Source organism: Pelobates fuscus, chromosome 13 (assembly GCF_036172605.1).
Source record: "Pelobates fuscus isolate aPelFus1 chromosome 13, aPelFus1.pri, whole genome shotgun sequence".
NCBI lineage: Eukaryota > Metazoa > Chordata > Amphibia > Anura > Pelobatidae > Pelobates > Pelobates fuscus.
This window is the reverse complement of record NC_086329.1, coordinates 49,390,623-49,405,933: the sequence shown is the minus strand read 5'-3', so window position 1 is coordinate 49,405,933 and position 15,311 is coordinate 49,390,623. Positions and strand designations below refer to the sequence as shown.

General features: G+C 45.1%; 3 non-coding genes across 3 annotated transcripts; 2 read left to right on the top strand and 1 right to left on the bottom strand.

The window, feature by feature from the left end:
* Nucleotides 1-580: 580 nt before the first annotated feature.
* Nucleotides 581-773, bottom strand: LOC134584172 (U2 spliceosomal RNA). The gene has a single exon (XR_010086481.1). It is a non-coding gene; the product is annotated as a U2 spliceosomal RNA (small nuclear RNA).
* Nucleotides 774-7,344: 6,571 nt separating this feature from the next.
* On the top strand, nucleotides 7,345-7,538 carry LOC134584203 (U2 spliceosomal RNA). The gene has a single exon (XR_010086491.1). It is a non-coding gene; the product is annotated as a U2 spliceosomal RNA (small nuclear RNA).
* A 5,912-nt stretch (nucleotides 7,539-13,450) lies between these two features.
* LOC134584204 (U2 spliceosomal RNA) lies at nucleotides 13,451-13,639 on the top strand. The gene has a single exon (XR_010086492.1). It is a non-coding gene; the product is annotated as a U2 spliceosomal RNA (small nuclear RNA).
* The last annotated feature ends 1,672 nt before the right edge of the window (nucleotides 13,640-15,311 follow it).

Below are 15,311 nucleotides of genomic sequence, written 5' to 3'. Positions count from 1 at the left end.
TGTTGCTCAGATTTCCCTCCAAAAGGTTTGTGCTGTCATTGCAAAGACCAGCATGCTGCAGGCTGCGGGAAATTTGCATAATTAATCCCGCCCACTTTTCCAACACTGATAATGCACGCTGCCAGCCAGCCAGCAATACATACTCTGACTTCACAATGGATATGTACTGGACACTTATTCCATGAAGTGATTACACAGATTTACATGATAACAATGAATAAATACATGGGATCAGGTGAACAGAATTGAATCGTGCACAGCACATGATAGATAATAATCAGACTAGCGATCAATCCAAACGAAACAATAACAGTTAACAAACATTGCTACAAGGGTCCATAATTCAAGGAATGTAATGTTTTTGGTCCGTTCCGTCCAGGCTTCATTCAGGCATGCCATGCCGCAGACAGGGGGAGGCAGAGCTCGCACTTAGACAGAACAGAGAAAAAAGCAGGGAAGGAGAACAAGTTTGCCTTCGTTCTCACACACCAAGTGAGAGTCCAGTGGCTTGCTTTTTTTTCCCTTTTGCATTCGTTTTTTGTTTGTTTGTTTGTTCCATCTATTTTTTTAACCAGCATAAGAGAGGTGCACCGGTCCTGGAGGTACTGCAATACCAGGTCAATGCGTGGAGTGGACAGAGCAAGCTCTTCTTCCATCTCCCTGTTCCAAAAATCCATTTAATATATGGTCCCCAGATAGGGGACGTATCAGATATTAAACTGATAAGAACAGATTTTTTTTTTTTTTTTTTAACCACTCAGTCACAGAGCATTTCCCCCAGATGGCTTTCAAGGAATCTCTCAGGTAACATCCTCATGGTCATTTTCAATAAAAATAAAATTTTATAAACACATCACATCAAATCACAGCAAATCCCATCACCACCCAAAACCCACAGCAAAACACCCACCAAAAAAACTCACTGCAAATTATACATCCTAAACACATTCATTCCTCCAACCATACTTACCCCATTACATACACAAATACATATATATATAATGCATTTTTTTTTTCAATTATACAAACCACAACGCACCCACCACCCACTCTTTACCTCTTCCCACCATTTATTAATTTCTTCTTCCTAAACAAAAATCAAACACATATTGTTAACATATACAATTATGCATTTCAGAAACAAATATATGTAACTTTTTTTTTTTCTCCAACTTCTTTTCTCCAACTTTTTTCATTAATCTACCACCACCAATTCATACATACCCCACCACCTAGCTTACTATGAACACCATTTTTTCCATTTTTTTGTCTTCCATACACCTTCCGCATCCAATTCACCCTTCTTTCTCACATCCATTAAGTAATAAACATACATCCTTCCTCTAATCATTCTCACACAACCATCCACAGAAACACTTTCATGTTTAAAAATTAACAAATTCCTCACGTTCCACATTACTTCTTTTATACACCCCATCATCAACCATAACACTCTCTCTTTTTCTTTGTCAATCTTACATATACCAAACACTAACACCTCAAAACAAAAAATCTGAATTCCAGATAATCCAACCACCAATTTCAACAACTTCTTCATCACCTCCCTAACAAAATCACAGTTCCAAAACAAATGCACAACGTTCTCTCTACCTCCGCATCCCTCTCTAGGACACACATCCGACCTTGCAATCCTCCTTCCATACTGAAATTCTCTCGTCTGCAACACGTTATGTATTGCCATCCATGCCACATCTCTTTGTTTATTCACTATATCTTTCCCATTCATTCTCTTCCATACTTCCTTACTCTGTTCCACAGTTATTCCATCAATATTAATCATTTCTTCGTTCTCCCTCAATAAATGAAAAACCTTTTTCTTTGTACACCAATCCTCCTTCGAAACATTCTCCAACTCATATTTTTTAACGCACACTTCAATCTTTTTATAGAACCATGGAGTACTAAAGCAAACTGGTTTCATCCGATCCAATTCATACAGACCACATTTTTTTTTTTTTTTTTTAATTCTTTATTTTATTGTGCAAGAAGTAACATATATGCATGCAGTGCCACAACAGCATTAGCAGGCTTATTAGAACAGTGTTAAACATGTGTGGCATTTGAGATAGCTGCACATTTTATAAATTTTATGGGTCAAGAGTAACAGATATATTCAACTGTAGCTACCCAAACAGGCTAGTACTAATCCGTGTCGATGTCGGTGCAGATTGATTATGCAAATACAAGCTTAGCTAGATTAGTAGGTTTGGGTAGTGTGAGGCTATGCTCGTAATGACACTTGTGGTGCTGGAATAGAACGCTGACTATATGTGTCATATCTGATTATAACAGTGTGGTTTTAAGTAGCTTGGCTGTGTATTATATGGGTGAAGCTTTGTCTGGAGAGTGATACTTTGCTTCTTAGAACACGGGCATCGCTGTGTATATATGCAGTAACGCCAAATCAGCAGGTTGGTTCTTTAATACTTAGTTACCCTCAGCTTGTGTGTAGCCTTCAATTCGCTAGTAGCCTGGCATGCCAAAGGATTTAGCTATGTTAGGCATTCTACATAAGGAGACTTGTGGGCCTGGTGTCTAGCATATGGGTATGTGACACTAAACAGTCCCGCGAGAGAGTGTCCGAACAATACCGTTTGGTAAAATAGTCCTTGTGGTTGGCAGGTTTCAGCGAGCTGTCTATTCAGCTTGTATCAGATGGGTAGTGGTCCAGTGAAGGAAGCTGGGTCCAAGTTGGGCAGCCTGGCTGTGGCCTCTAAGTTCAACCGCCTCTCTTCGTCAGTGAAGTGTCTTGTGCAGGTGGGAGAGGTTGCTTGGTCCTCCGCTTTGTTCCCGCTCTCGTCATTCTCACCGCTGCCGGTCTCGGTGTGGTCAGCCGGTACAGCCCTGGAGAAGGTTAGATGGGCAGTCTCCTCTGCGATCAGCTCCATTGTGCTGGCAGTTCATGCACGTGGCTTGTGTACCGGCGGCCATCTTGAGGGGTACTGCTCGGTAAGTGTACCTTGGCGGGGTGGTTCTTGTAGGCCCGGTTTGGCGCCTTGATGGATGTCCGTGTAGACCGGGATAACCCCCCCGGTCCAGAGGGGGGGGCACGGGGACGCCAGCCGCCGGCTGGAGACCCGGGAGAGCAGCCGTCTCTTCCCGGCTCAAGTTCCCCTGTGCTTCGGGCCTCCGTCGGGTCACCGTTGGCACCAGGTAGGGTCTTTGGGAGGTATCTCTGCTTACCCCAACAGTTTGGGCGTCGGTTTAGTCGCCGGAGTGTGTCTTTGTTTAGATTTGACCCCCAGTTATTGCCGATTTTTGGCCCTGAAGCGGGAGCTCAGACAGAACGCGTCTGATCCCTCCGGCGGCCCGGCCCCGCCCCCCAGACCACATTTTCTTAAACTCATACCAGCCTCATATTTCATCATACATGCTATTACACTTTCTTTTAAACTAATATTTACACATAATCTCACATACTGTATCAATAGAAATTGTTCTAAATCTGGTACTTCCATTCCTCCATTCACCCTTAATTTTTTTACTTTTTCCCTACTTAATCTTTCCATACGACCACTCCAAAAAAACAAAAAAAATATTCGATTCAACTTCCTCAAACATTTATTCTGAATAGGAAAAATAAAATTCACATACAACATAATTGGTATTAAAACCGCCTTTATTATTAAAACCTTCCCAGCAAATGACAACCTTCTTTCATTCCACCACCCAATCTTCTGATTAACCTTATGTACAACATTATTCCAACTTTCTTTCCCTTTCAATCCTTCATCAAATTTCACACCTAAAACTTTGATTTCATCCTCTACTACCGGCCACCCACACAATTCTAATTCTCTCCATTCACCAAAAGCCTTACACGCACATTTATCCCAATTGACTTTAAAAGCACTTGCCATACAAAAAATTCCCACCAATACTTTTACTCTTCGTAGCCCTGCTTGATTTTTGCACACCACAGTCACATCATCCATATATCCAATAACTTTCAAACTTCTCGCACCACTACCTGGAATTTCAACACCTCTCACCATTTTGTCATTTCTAATACTCACCAATAAAGGTTCAATTACGCAAATAAACAATATAGGGGACAGGGGACACCCCTGTCTAACCCCAGATTTTATTTTAAAACTATCAGTCGTCCAGCCATTTACTTGTACCACACTCTCAATATTTACATACATGCACTTTATCCAATATAAAAGTTTATCAGGCACTCTCATTTTCTTCAAAACCTCAAACATAAACTCATGCTCTACTCTATCATACGCTTTCTCAAAATCAATCGTCGCAACTGCCACTCCTTGCTTTCGCTCCATACAATCCCATATTACATCTCTCACTGCTATCAAACTTCCTGCAATCTGCCTCCCAGGTATTGCACACGCTTGCTCTTCGCCAACCATATCTTCAATCACACCTCTCATTCGATTTGCAATTACTTTAGCTAAAATTTTATAATCTGAATTAAGCAGAGTAATTGGTCTCCAATTTTTTAAAAATTAAAACAATCACACCTTTTTTCATTGACTCACTCATTTCTCCCTTTTTTAACACACATTTACACACTTCTAAAAAAATCATCCTCTATCACTTCCCAGCACATTCTATAAAACTCAATCGGCAGTCCATCACAACCCGGCGACTTATTCAACTTAAATTGTCCAATTGTATCACTCAACTCCTTCTTCCCTATCTCTTTAATTAGATCACTTTCATCCTCTCTTCTCACACCTGCTTCAATGTTTTCTAACAACTCAGTCCCCAAACGCACATTCCTCTCTTTTCTTTCATATAAATTACCATAAAATTTCTCTATTTCAGCCAACATTGATACCTTATCTTGTAAAAAAAAAAAAACATTTTCATTTAAAATTCCATCCATACATTTCTTACCCTCATATGCTTTTCTAAAAAAGAATCTTGTACACTTTCCGTCATTTTCAACCACATTCATTCTGGCAGCAAACACCACCTTTCTTCCTCGTTCTCCGATTTTCCCTTGCTTCCTCTAATTCCACTGTCACATCCCATCCCAACTCTCTCAATTTACACAAATAATCAATCCTTTTTCTCCATACGTCAAACCATACCCGCTCATTCTTCACTTTTTCCTTACCATACCTAATAAAAAACACTTGTTTTCAACTTAACCCATTCCCACCATTTCGTTATACAATCAAACTTTGCCTTACATTCTCTCCATCTTTTAAACATCATACAATATTTTCTCTCACTTCTTCATCCATTAACATTTTCACATTCATTTTCCATATGCCTTTACCAAACTTCATACTCACATCCAATCGAACTTTGCACTCTAACACCACATGATCCGAAAATGGAGCACCGTTCATAGTAAGCTCTTCCGCAACAATCCCCTGTGAAACAAAACAATAATCAATACATGATTTCACCGTGCCTTTATCACTATAAAAAGTAAAAACTTCATTATCCCCAACAACTGACACCATATCCTTGTACCCAAAATCTCTTATCATATTCAATAAACACTTCCCAGTTATATCCAATTTATAACCCTCCCCACTCCCCACTCTATCCTCCCGTCTTATAATGCAATTAAAATCTCCTATCAAAAAAGTGCCCATTCTCCCTGGTAAATACATGCCCAAACACTCAAAAACCTCCATTCTCTCACTCCTATTTACAGGTGCATACATGTTAAAGATCCTAAACAAAGTGCCCCCAAATAAGGTGATCATTAAAACCCTCCCTGTCACAATCTCCACACTTTCCACTATTTCACACTCCCACCCCCTAAACAAAACCGCCACCCCCAAATTACCATTTCCACAAGAGTAACAAGCTGGTCCCAAGTCCCATTTAACTGTCTGTGGTTTGTCCTTAAGGCAACACTCCTGTAAACAAAAACAAGTAAAATTCATATTTTCAAGAAAATTAAATACCATAGCTATCCTAGCAACTGACTGCAAGCTTCTTACATTAAGAGAGCATATGGTAAACATTTAATCAGAGGAATTTCCTCATCATCAATCACGTCCCATCCTCAGACTCACTTCTACTCTCCGGTTCTTTTTGTGAAAAACCCGAGATACTGCTCAGTCTTGATACAGCGCTTATATCAAAAACAGGTGACGCCGACCCGGAACCCTCCGACTCAGATATTTCTCCTACCTCCAAAGGCGCCTCCATCAGGCTCTTAGGCATTTCTTTTGAAAATTTTCTACTCTTACGCTTTTTTTGAGGCCGGTGCGACTTTCTCACTTTCATCCTCTGCAGAATCTACCTTTGTTGTAGATTCAATCATAGCCACACCAACTTCCATGGCCTCACCACTTTCCATTACCTCAGCTGCTTCTATTTCTTCTTCATTATCCTCCTTACTTCCAGTTTTCTCTTTTTTCTTTTTTGCTTCCTCTGACATTATTTTTTCATATCTTTCCAAATGCTCTTCTCTCGTTCGCAAAGACTCATAGGACGGGATAAACGGAATTTTCATTTTTATACTGGGTTTAACACCATGCCCCTTATCTGTTTCTTCACCCGTATTCTCAGCACCTTCACTTTTCCATTCTTTATACAAATTAGGGCATGTTCGGGCCATGTGTCTATCTGACCCACATAGGTCGCACTCTTTTTTCCGTGCATTCCGCGGCAGTGTGACCTTCACAAAAGCAGTTACGACAACACCTACCTTTGTCACATTCTTCGCTCAAATGGCCAAACTGGTAACAGTTACGGCAATACCTAGGTTGCCCCGGGTAGTACAAATACCCTCTGTTACCCCCGATTGAAACATTTTGTGGTGGGTGTTTTAACCCACTTAATTCTGCCGTATCCGGCCTTAACACAACAAAGAATTTTCGCTTACCATTGTAGATACCAAAGTTATTCACCTGTTTCAGTGGTTTAGAAACCACTGAACAGTACCTACTTAAAAACAGCATAATTTCTTCGTCTGAAACAAACGGGTTATAAAGGTGTACGACCATAGGAACCCTAGACACCGGCACGTAAGGAACAAAAGAGATACCTTCCAGAAGTTTGTCACCCTTCTTCTGTATACTCCTCTCCATAATAGTGGGAAGAGGTAAAGAGGGGGTGGTGGGTGCGTTGTGGTTTGTATAATTGAAAAAAAAAAAAAAATATATTATATATGTATTTATGTGTATGTAATGGGGTAAGTATGGTTGGAGGAATTAATGTGTTTAGGATGTATAATTTGCAGTGAGTTTTTTTGGTGGGTGTTTTGCTGTGGGTTTTGGGTGGTGATGGGATTTGCTGTGATTTGATGTGATGTGTTTATAAAATTTTATTTTTATTGAAAATGACCATGAGGATGTTACCTGAGAGATTCCTTGAAAGCCATCTGGGGGAAATGCTCTGTGACTGAGTGGTTAAAAAAAAAAAAAAAAAAATCTGTTCTTATCAGTTTAATATCTGATACGTCCCCTATCTGGGGACCATATATTAAATGGATTTTTGGAACAGGCAGATGGAAGAAGAGCTTGCTCTGTCCACTCCACGCATTGACCTGGTATTGCAGTACCTCCAGGACCGGTGCACCTCTCTTATGCTGGTTAAAAAAATAGATGGAACAAACAAACAAACAAACAAAAAACGAATGCAAAAGGGAAAAAAAAGCAAGCCACTGGACTCTCACTTGGTGTGTGAGAACGAAGGCAAACTTGTTCTCCTTCCCTGCTTTTTTCTCTGTTCTGTCTAAGTGCGAGCTCTGCCTCCCCCTGTCTGCGGCATGGCATGCCTGAATGAAGCCTGGACGGAACGGACCAAAAACATTACATTCCTTGAATTATGGACCCTTGTAGCAATGTTTGTTAACTGTTATTGTTTCGTCTGGATTGATAGCTAGTCTGATTGTTATTATCTATCATGTGCTGTGCACGATTCAATTCTGTTCACCTGATCGATCCCATGTATTTATTCATTGTTATCATGTAAATCTGTGTAATCACTTCATGGAATAAAAGTGTCCAGTACATATCCATTGTGAAGTCAGAGTATGGCTGGCTGGCTGGCTGGCTGGCAGCGTGCATTATCAATGTAGGAAAAGTGGGCGGGATTAATTATGCAAATTAGCCGCAGCCTGCAGCATGCTGGTCTTTGCAATTACAGCACAAATGTTTTGGAGGGAAATCTGAGCAACATCTAGGTTATCAATCAATTAAAGGTTTAATTAATTGCATTATTGAGTGATTGAGAGCAATCAGCAGGTGGTGCTTAATTGCTTGCTCTATCTACCCTACTTGCAGCTGAAGAGGAACAGACCAGGTGATCCAGCAACCTCGTTAGGCACCTTATCAGCGGTAGCAGCTGAGCTGGAGAGACAGAGGTGCAAGGTATGTCTGGAGGGGAGGGGAGGGGAGGGGAGGGGAGGGGAGGGGAGGGGAGGGGAGGGGAGGGGAGGGGAGGGGAGGGGAGGGGAGGGGAGGGGAGGGGAGGGGAGGGGAGGGGAGGGGAGGGGAGGGGAGGGGAGGGGAGGGGAGGGGAGGGGAGGGGAGGGGAGGGGAGGGGAGGGGAGGGGAGGGGAGGGGAGGGGAGGAATGGACAAGGTTAAGAAGGGGAGCTGGGTTTCAAGGGCTTAGAGGTTGTGTGCTGCTGTGGTGACTTTGTCTCTGTTGCTATTTGTAGCTAGCGTACACCTAGATGAGGAAAAGGCGGTACTGTGCCCAAGGCTCACCGCAAGCTGAACAAGCGCCGGCGAATGGCAGGTGAGTAGCTGGGCGCCCATTCTGGTTATCGCTTCTCGGCCTTTTGGCCAAGATCAAGTGTAAAAGCTGGTCTAGTCATGAGGCCCCGGAGGATCGGCAACGCTAGCCCCTCGGCCTTCCGGACTGTGTTCTCCCAGTGGGGACACGGTCTGGATGCTGCTATTGGGGGGCGATCTGCGCTGACTCCGGGAACGGGAAGCGATCAGCGATGGAGAGAGGTGCCCCCTCATATCCGAAGACAGTTCGGCTGTTGGTGACGGAGGAGAGACGGAGTGAAGTTGGCCTTTACACGGTGTAGAAGGAGATTCTGGATGGTCTGCTGAAGGTACCTCGGGAATGGTTATTTTGCATACAGGATTTCCAGACCCGGGGTATGTACGACATTACATTTACGGATCAGATCTGCGTTACTACTGTGATGGAAAGGCTAAGAGAGAAAGATGGTAATGTTTTATTGGCAGGTATGACGTTCTTGCCATATGTACCCGTGTCCCGGGTTCCGCTTGTTGTACACATGTATAACCCGTTTGTTAGTGACGATGAAATTTCAGTTTTTCTAAGCAGGTACTGTGTACAGGTATCCAAGCCGGTTAAGCTGGTCAATCAATTTGGAGTATACAATGGAAAAAGAAATTTTTTTGTTGTTCTTCGCCCAGATGCAACTGAGGTGAGTGGTGTTAGACACCCCCCGCAGAATTTTTCCCTTGGGGGAAACAGGGGAGACACAAGCCCACCCAAGGTTCAGCAAAATAAAAAGGCACAAACAGCAGCCTCCCCCTCCCCTGCAGAGGTAACCGATGCAGAAGCAGACGAGCTCATCCGAGAAGCTCTAGAATGTGGTACATCATTTATCCCAGAGCTGCAGTACACAGAGACCCTCGACAGCCTACAACGCCTCCTTGAGGAGCCGGTTCAGATGGAGACACGCCCACCACCTCCACCACCACCACTGGACATTAAGGACCAAGGAGGAGGAGAAGGAAGTAGCCTCCCCCAACAGGGGGAAGGCGGCGGTAACTGAGCAGTCATGTCTGTGAATGACACTGTCTTTTCTCCCTTACATTGATTATGGCGTCTATTTCTATTCTCACCATTAATGTTAGGAGCATCAAGGATAGGTTACGTAGACATGCTGTGTTAGGATATCTAGCCTCTCAGAAGTGTGATGTGTTTATGTTGCAGGAATGTTCCATCCCTTTCTCTAAGTCCTACCGCCACCTGGCCAGGGACTGGACGCATGGACCATCATTCTGGTCTGGTGGGAACGGGTGCAAGTCAGCAGGTACCGCTGTCCTAATCCGGGGAGGACACTTCACGGTGGACTCTGTCCGGGAGCTTGTCTGTGGTCGACTATTAGTCGTGGACGGCTCCTGGGCAGGGGAACCAGTGAGGTTCATCACCGTGTACTCCTCGCCGGAGAAGAGACAGCGTTTGGAACTACTCCAAACCCTGCGGGCCCAACTCGCAACTACCAGAACAGTCTTGATGGGAGGTGACTTCAACTGTCCAATAGAGGAAGATGGCCGCAGTTCCCAGACTGCAGCCAAGCTAGATGTAACCTCCAAACTGCTTAGGGAAATGATCACCGAGGCATCCATGAGGGACGCTGTGGGCTCAATGGGTAATGGCTCTGTTAATTATACATGGAGCCGCCCAGATGGGTCTCAGCGCTCTCGGATAGACTTTGTGTTCACATCCCGAACAGTTAAGCATGAGCACTCTGCCACGGTTCCCTGCTTCTTCTCTGATCACAGGGCGGTAAGGCTCGAAGGTACACTGGGAAAGGGTTTCCCCCCTGGCCCGGGTGCCTGGAAGCTAAACTGTACCCTGCTGCAGAGACGGGAAATTGTGGAGGAGCTGCGCACTGCATACCAAGGATGGCAGATAGACAAGAGTCAGTTCCATACCATGGCGGAATGGTGGGAACAGACTAAAGTCAAGCTCCGCAGTTTCTGGCAGGCAAAAGGCAGAGGCCTAGCGGCTGCCAGGAAGCAGTACTTCCAGAGACTGCAACGCAAGTTGCAGTCTCTGCAGGACCTGCAACTCTGTGGATGGGACGTGGGTGAGGAGCTGGAGGAAACCAAGGAGGGTCTGAAAAGACACTTTGAGGAAGAAGCCAGGTAAATCCTCTTTCGTTCCAAAGTGGAGAATCTTGAGAAGGGGGAGAAGTGCAACTCTTTCTTCTTTAGGAAACTCCACTCTGGCCACACACCCCTGTCTGAGTTACGTGATGGTAATGGTGATATGCAACAGGGGAAAGAGAGGGTCACGAAGGTAGTAACGGACTACTAGAAGGACCTCTACTCCCCTAAGCATATGTGCAGTGATGCCGCCGAGAGATTCCTCTCGGGTATCACGAGGACGGTAGACCCAACAGGGAAAGCTGTGCTAGACGGCCCCCTGACTCTGGGGGAGCTGCACGTTGCGGTCAGATCCTTTAGACCAGGCAGGACCCCGGGCAGTGACGGTCTCCCAGCCGAGTTATACGCAACGCTGTGGGACCTCATTGGACCGGACCTGCTGGCTCTGTATGAGGAGATGGCAGAGACGGGCAGCCTACCACCCACTCTCAGGGAAGGTATGATCACGATTTTGTATAAACAGAAGGGGGAGAGATGCGACCTTAAAAACTGGAGACCCATCTCTCTCCTTAATGTGGACTACAAGATCCTGGCCAAGGTCTTAGCAACCAGACTGAAGGCGGTCATAGGAGGGATCATCGACCCTGACCAGACCTGTGGCATCCCAGGACGCCGGATCTCCGACAGCTTGGCACTCGTCAGAGACACGATCCATTACATCAAGGATCGCCGGGTCCGGGCTGCACTCGTGTGCCTGGACCAGGAGAAAGCCTTTGATCGTGTCTCTCACGAGTTCATGAATAGAGTACTGCTCAGGTTTGGGCTGGGGGAAGTGTTCTGCTCCTATGTAAACCTAATGTACCGTGATATCTGCAGCACTGTGTTGGTGAATGGCTGGAAAACTGAACCCTTCCTAGTCAGGTCAGGGGTCAGGCAAGGCTGCCCTCTCTCACCTCTCCTCTTTGTCTGTTGCATAGAACTCTTCGCCGAGTCCATCAGGCAGAACCGTGAGATCAGAGGGATCACCACACCAGGAACCAGAGGGAAAGAAATAAAGTGCTCGATCTACATGGACGACGTCACCATCTTCTGCGCCGACCACCATGCAGTGAGAGCACTCAAGTCCACCTGTGATGACTTCAGCAGAGCTTCAGGAGCCAAGATCAACTGCGGGAAGTCAGAGACAATGCTATTTGGGCAGTGGGATGTACCCTCAGACCCTCTTCCCTTTCCCATCAAAACAGGCCTCATTAAGATTCTAGGGGTCTGGTTTGGGGGAGAGGGTGCTGCCTTGAAAAGCTGGGACGAGAGACTGGCAAAAGTGAATCAGAAGTTCGGATTGTGGATCCTCAGAGACCTTACCATCGAAGGAAAAAAACTAGTGCTGCGGAACGAGATCCTCCCTGTTCTGCAGTACACGGCCCAGGCGTGGCCCCCTCTGATGGCTGTTTGCAGAGCCATCACAAGAGCAGTTTTTCACTTCATCTGGGGATCCAAGATGGACAGAGTGAAGCGCACCGTGATGTACAAAGAACCCCGCAAGGGAGGCAAGGGAGTTCCAGATATCCCCACCTGGCTTCGAGCCTTCTTTGTATGCAACGGAGTTCGCAGGACGCTAAGAGACAATGCAAACTGCACTGCTGGGAACTCCATGTCCCGCTTTTTCCTCCTACCCATCTGGAGAGGGCTGGGCTGGGACAAGTGGGACAGCTCCATCCCTTACAACTGGAACACTCCTTGGTATTACCTTGATGTGAGAAAGTTTGTGAAGGAACACCATCTGGAAGGAGTCAAACCGGAACTGTGGTCCCCCAAGGTGATCTACAAACTAATCAGAGCACAGGACATTACAGAGTCTATTCCAGGGCTGCCAGCCGCCACAACAGAGACTGTATGGGAAAAGGTGGCATCCGGCAGGCTGACCAATAGACACAAAGACTTGGCATGGATGGCCATCCAGGGAGGCCTCCCCCTAAGGACATTCATGCATGCGAGGGGGCTGTGCAGATACAGACATTGTCAGCAGTGTGTTGTGGAGGAGGAAACTTCTCTACACCTCTTCTGGCAGTGCAAATTTGCACAGGCTTTGCTGGGTGCCCTGGAAAGAGAACTCAGTTGAGAGACAGCATCTGTCATATCACTCTATCCTGTATGGACTATTTCCCGGAACGCACACAGTGGGGGCAATTGAGGACGCATGGCGCCTACTGTGCTGCGTGAAGGATGCCCTATGGTTCGCCAGGAATCGCTTGGTGTTGAGGAGGGAACAAGTCACTATCCGAGACTGCCGCAGGCTGATCCACAGCCTTCTCAGAGATTATGACACCATAGATAACCTCGGTGAAGAAGAAGAGGACTGAGTCCAAGACCCCTCAGCCCCCCCCTCCCCTCCTTTCTTCTTCCTGAGACTTGACCCCAACCAACAAAACCCCTATTTGATAAAGAGTTGGAAAGCCCCCTCACCTCCCCTCCCCCTTTTATTTATTTATTATTGTTGTTTTGGTGGGAAGGTATGGGTGCATTTAATGTATGTATGGTTGGCAGTTGGTACTTGGGCACTAATAAAGGTCTCAGCCCAAAGTGCCCAAAACTGACTGCTAGCAAGGTATAAAGTATATAAGAATGTCTGACACTGCGCTTCGACGCAGATATGTTTTAACCTGTAAACTGTTTATTTTGAAATAAAGATTTTTTTTTCAATCAAAAAAATCTGTTCTTAGTTTAATATCTGATACGTCCCCTATCTGGGGACCATATATTAAATGGATTTTTGGAACAGGGAGATGGAAGAAGAGCTTGCTCTGTCCACTCCACGCATTGACCTGGTATTGCAGTACCTCCAGGACCGGTGCACCTCTCTTATGCTGGTTAAAAAATAGATGGAACAAACAAACAAACAAACAAACAACGAATGCAAAAGGGAAAAAAAAGCAAGCCACTGGACTCTCACTTGGTGTGTGAGAACGAAGGCAAACTTGTTCTCCTTCCCTGCTTTTTTCTCTGTTCTGTCTAAGTGCAAGCTCTGCCTCCCCCTGTCTGCGGCATGCCTGAATGAAGCCCGGACTGAACGGACCAAAAACATGACATTCCTTGAATTATGGACACTTGTAGCAATGTTTGTTAACTGTTATTGTTTCGTTTGGATTGATCGCTAGTCTGATTGTTATTATCTATCATGTGCTGTGCACGATTCAATTCTGTTCACCTGATCCCATGTATTTATTCATTGTTATCATGTAAATCTGTGTAATCACTTCATGGAATAAAATTGTCCAGTACATATCCATTGTGAAGTCAGAGTCTGGCTGGCTGGCAGGCAGCGTGCATTATCAATGTTGGAAAAGTGGGCGGGATTAATTATGCAAATTAGCTGCAGCCTGCAGCATGCTGGTCTTTGCAATTACAGCACAAACGTTTTGGAGGGAAATCTGAGCAACATCTAGGTTATCAATCAATTAAAGGTTTAATTAATTGCATTATTGAGTGATTCTTGTCTTACCAGAAGGTTCCTGTGGTTGGTGACGCAAGCCCCTCGGCCTTCCGGCTGTTTTTTCCTTGGAGGACACAGTCCGGCTGCTGCTATTGGGGGGCAACCTGATCCACCACGGGAAACGAGGAGTGATCGACGATGGAGCGTGGCGACCATCGTATCCTAAAACAGTGCGGCTGTTGGTTGCTGAGGAGAGGCGGACGGAGGTGGGTCTGTACGTTATCCAAAAAGATATCCTGGAAGGTTTGTTGCGAGTACCCCGGGAATGGTTGTTTTGCGTCCAGGATTTCCAGGCCCGGGGTATGTATGATATTACCTTTACAGAGCAAGATTTTGTGACGACCGTAATGGAAAGAAAAAGAGAAAGAAGGAGAAAAGCTACTTCGAGGTATCTCTTTTATGCCATTTGTCCCTGTGTCTCGAATTCCTCTAGTGGTACACATGTATAATCCATTTGTCAGCGATGAGGAGATCTGTTTTTTTGAGCAGGTACTGTTCTCATGTCTCCAAACCTGTAAAATTGGTCAACCAATTTGGGGTTTATAATGGCAAAAGAAAATTCTTTGTGGTGTTGAAAAAAGATGAGACGGAGGTAAGTGGCCTTAAACATCCCCCACAGAATTTCTCCCTTGGTGGAAATAGAGGTTATTTATTTTACCCGGGACAACCCAGCTATTGCAGAAATTGCTTTCAATTTGGCCATGTGAGCTCAGACTGTTCTAAAGGGTTGTGCTGTCGTAATTGTTATGGGGAAGGCCATACAGCCTTTGAATGTTCAGAGAGACGCAAATGTGATCTATGTGGATCTGAGAGAAGTTGGAGTAATGTCGGACTCTGAGACTTCAAGTCCGGCTTCTCCACTCTTTGATGCCTAAGCAGTTTTTAGACTGATTGATATCTCTGGGTTTTCTCCAGACCTAGAGAGGGGAGAGAAATATGATGATTCAACGTGATTTGTGATGAGGTCCTATCCTCAGATGTGGTGTCTATATTTTCTTTAAATGTGAGAAGCATAAAGACTGCTACTAGAAGAGCAATGGT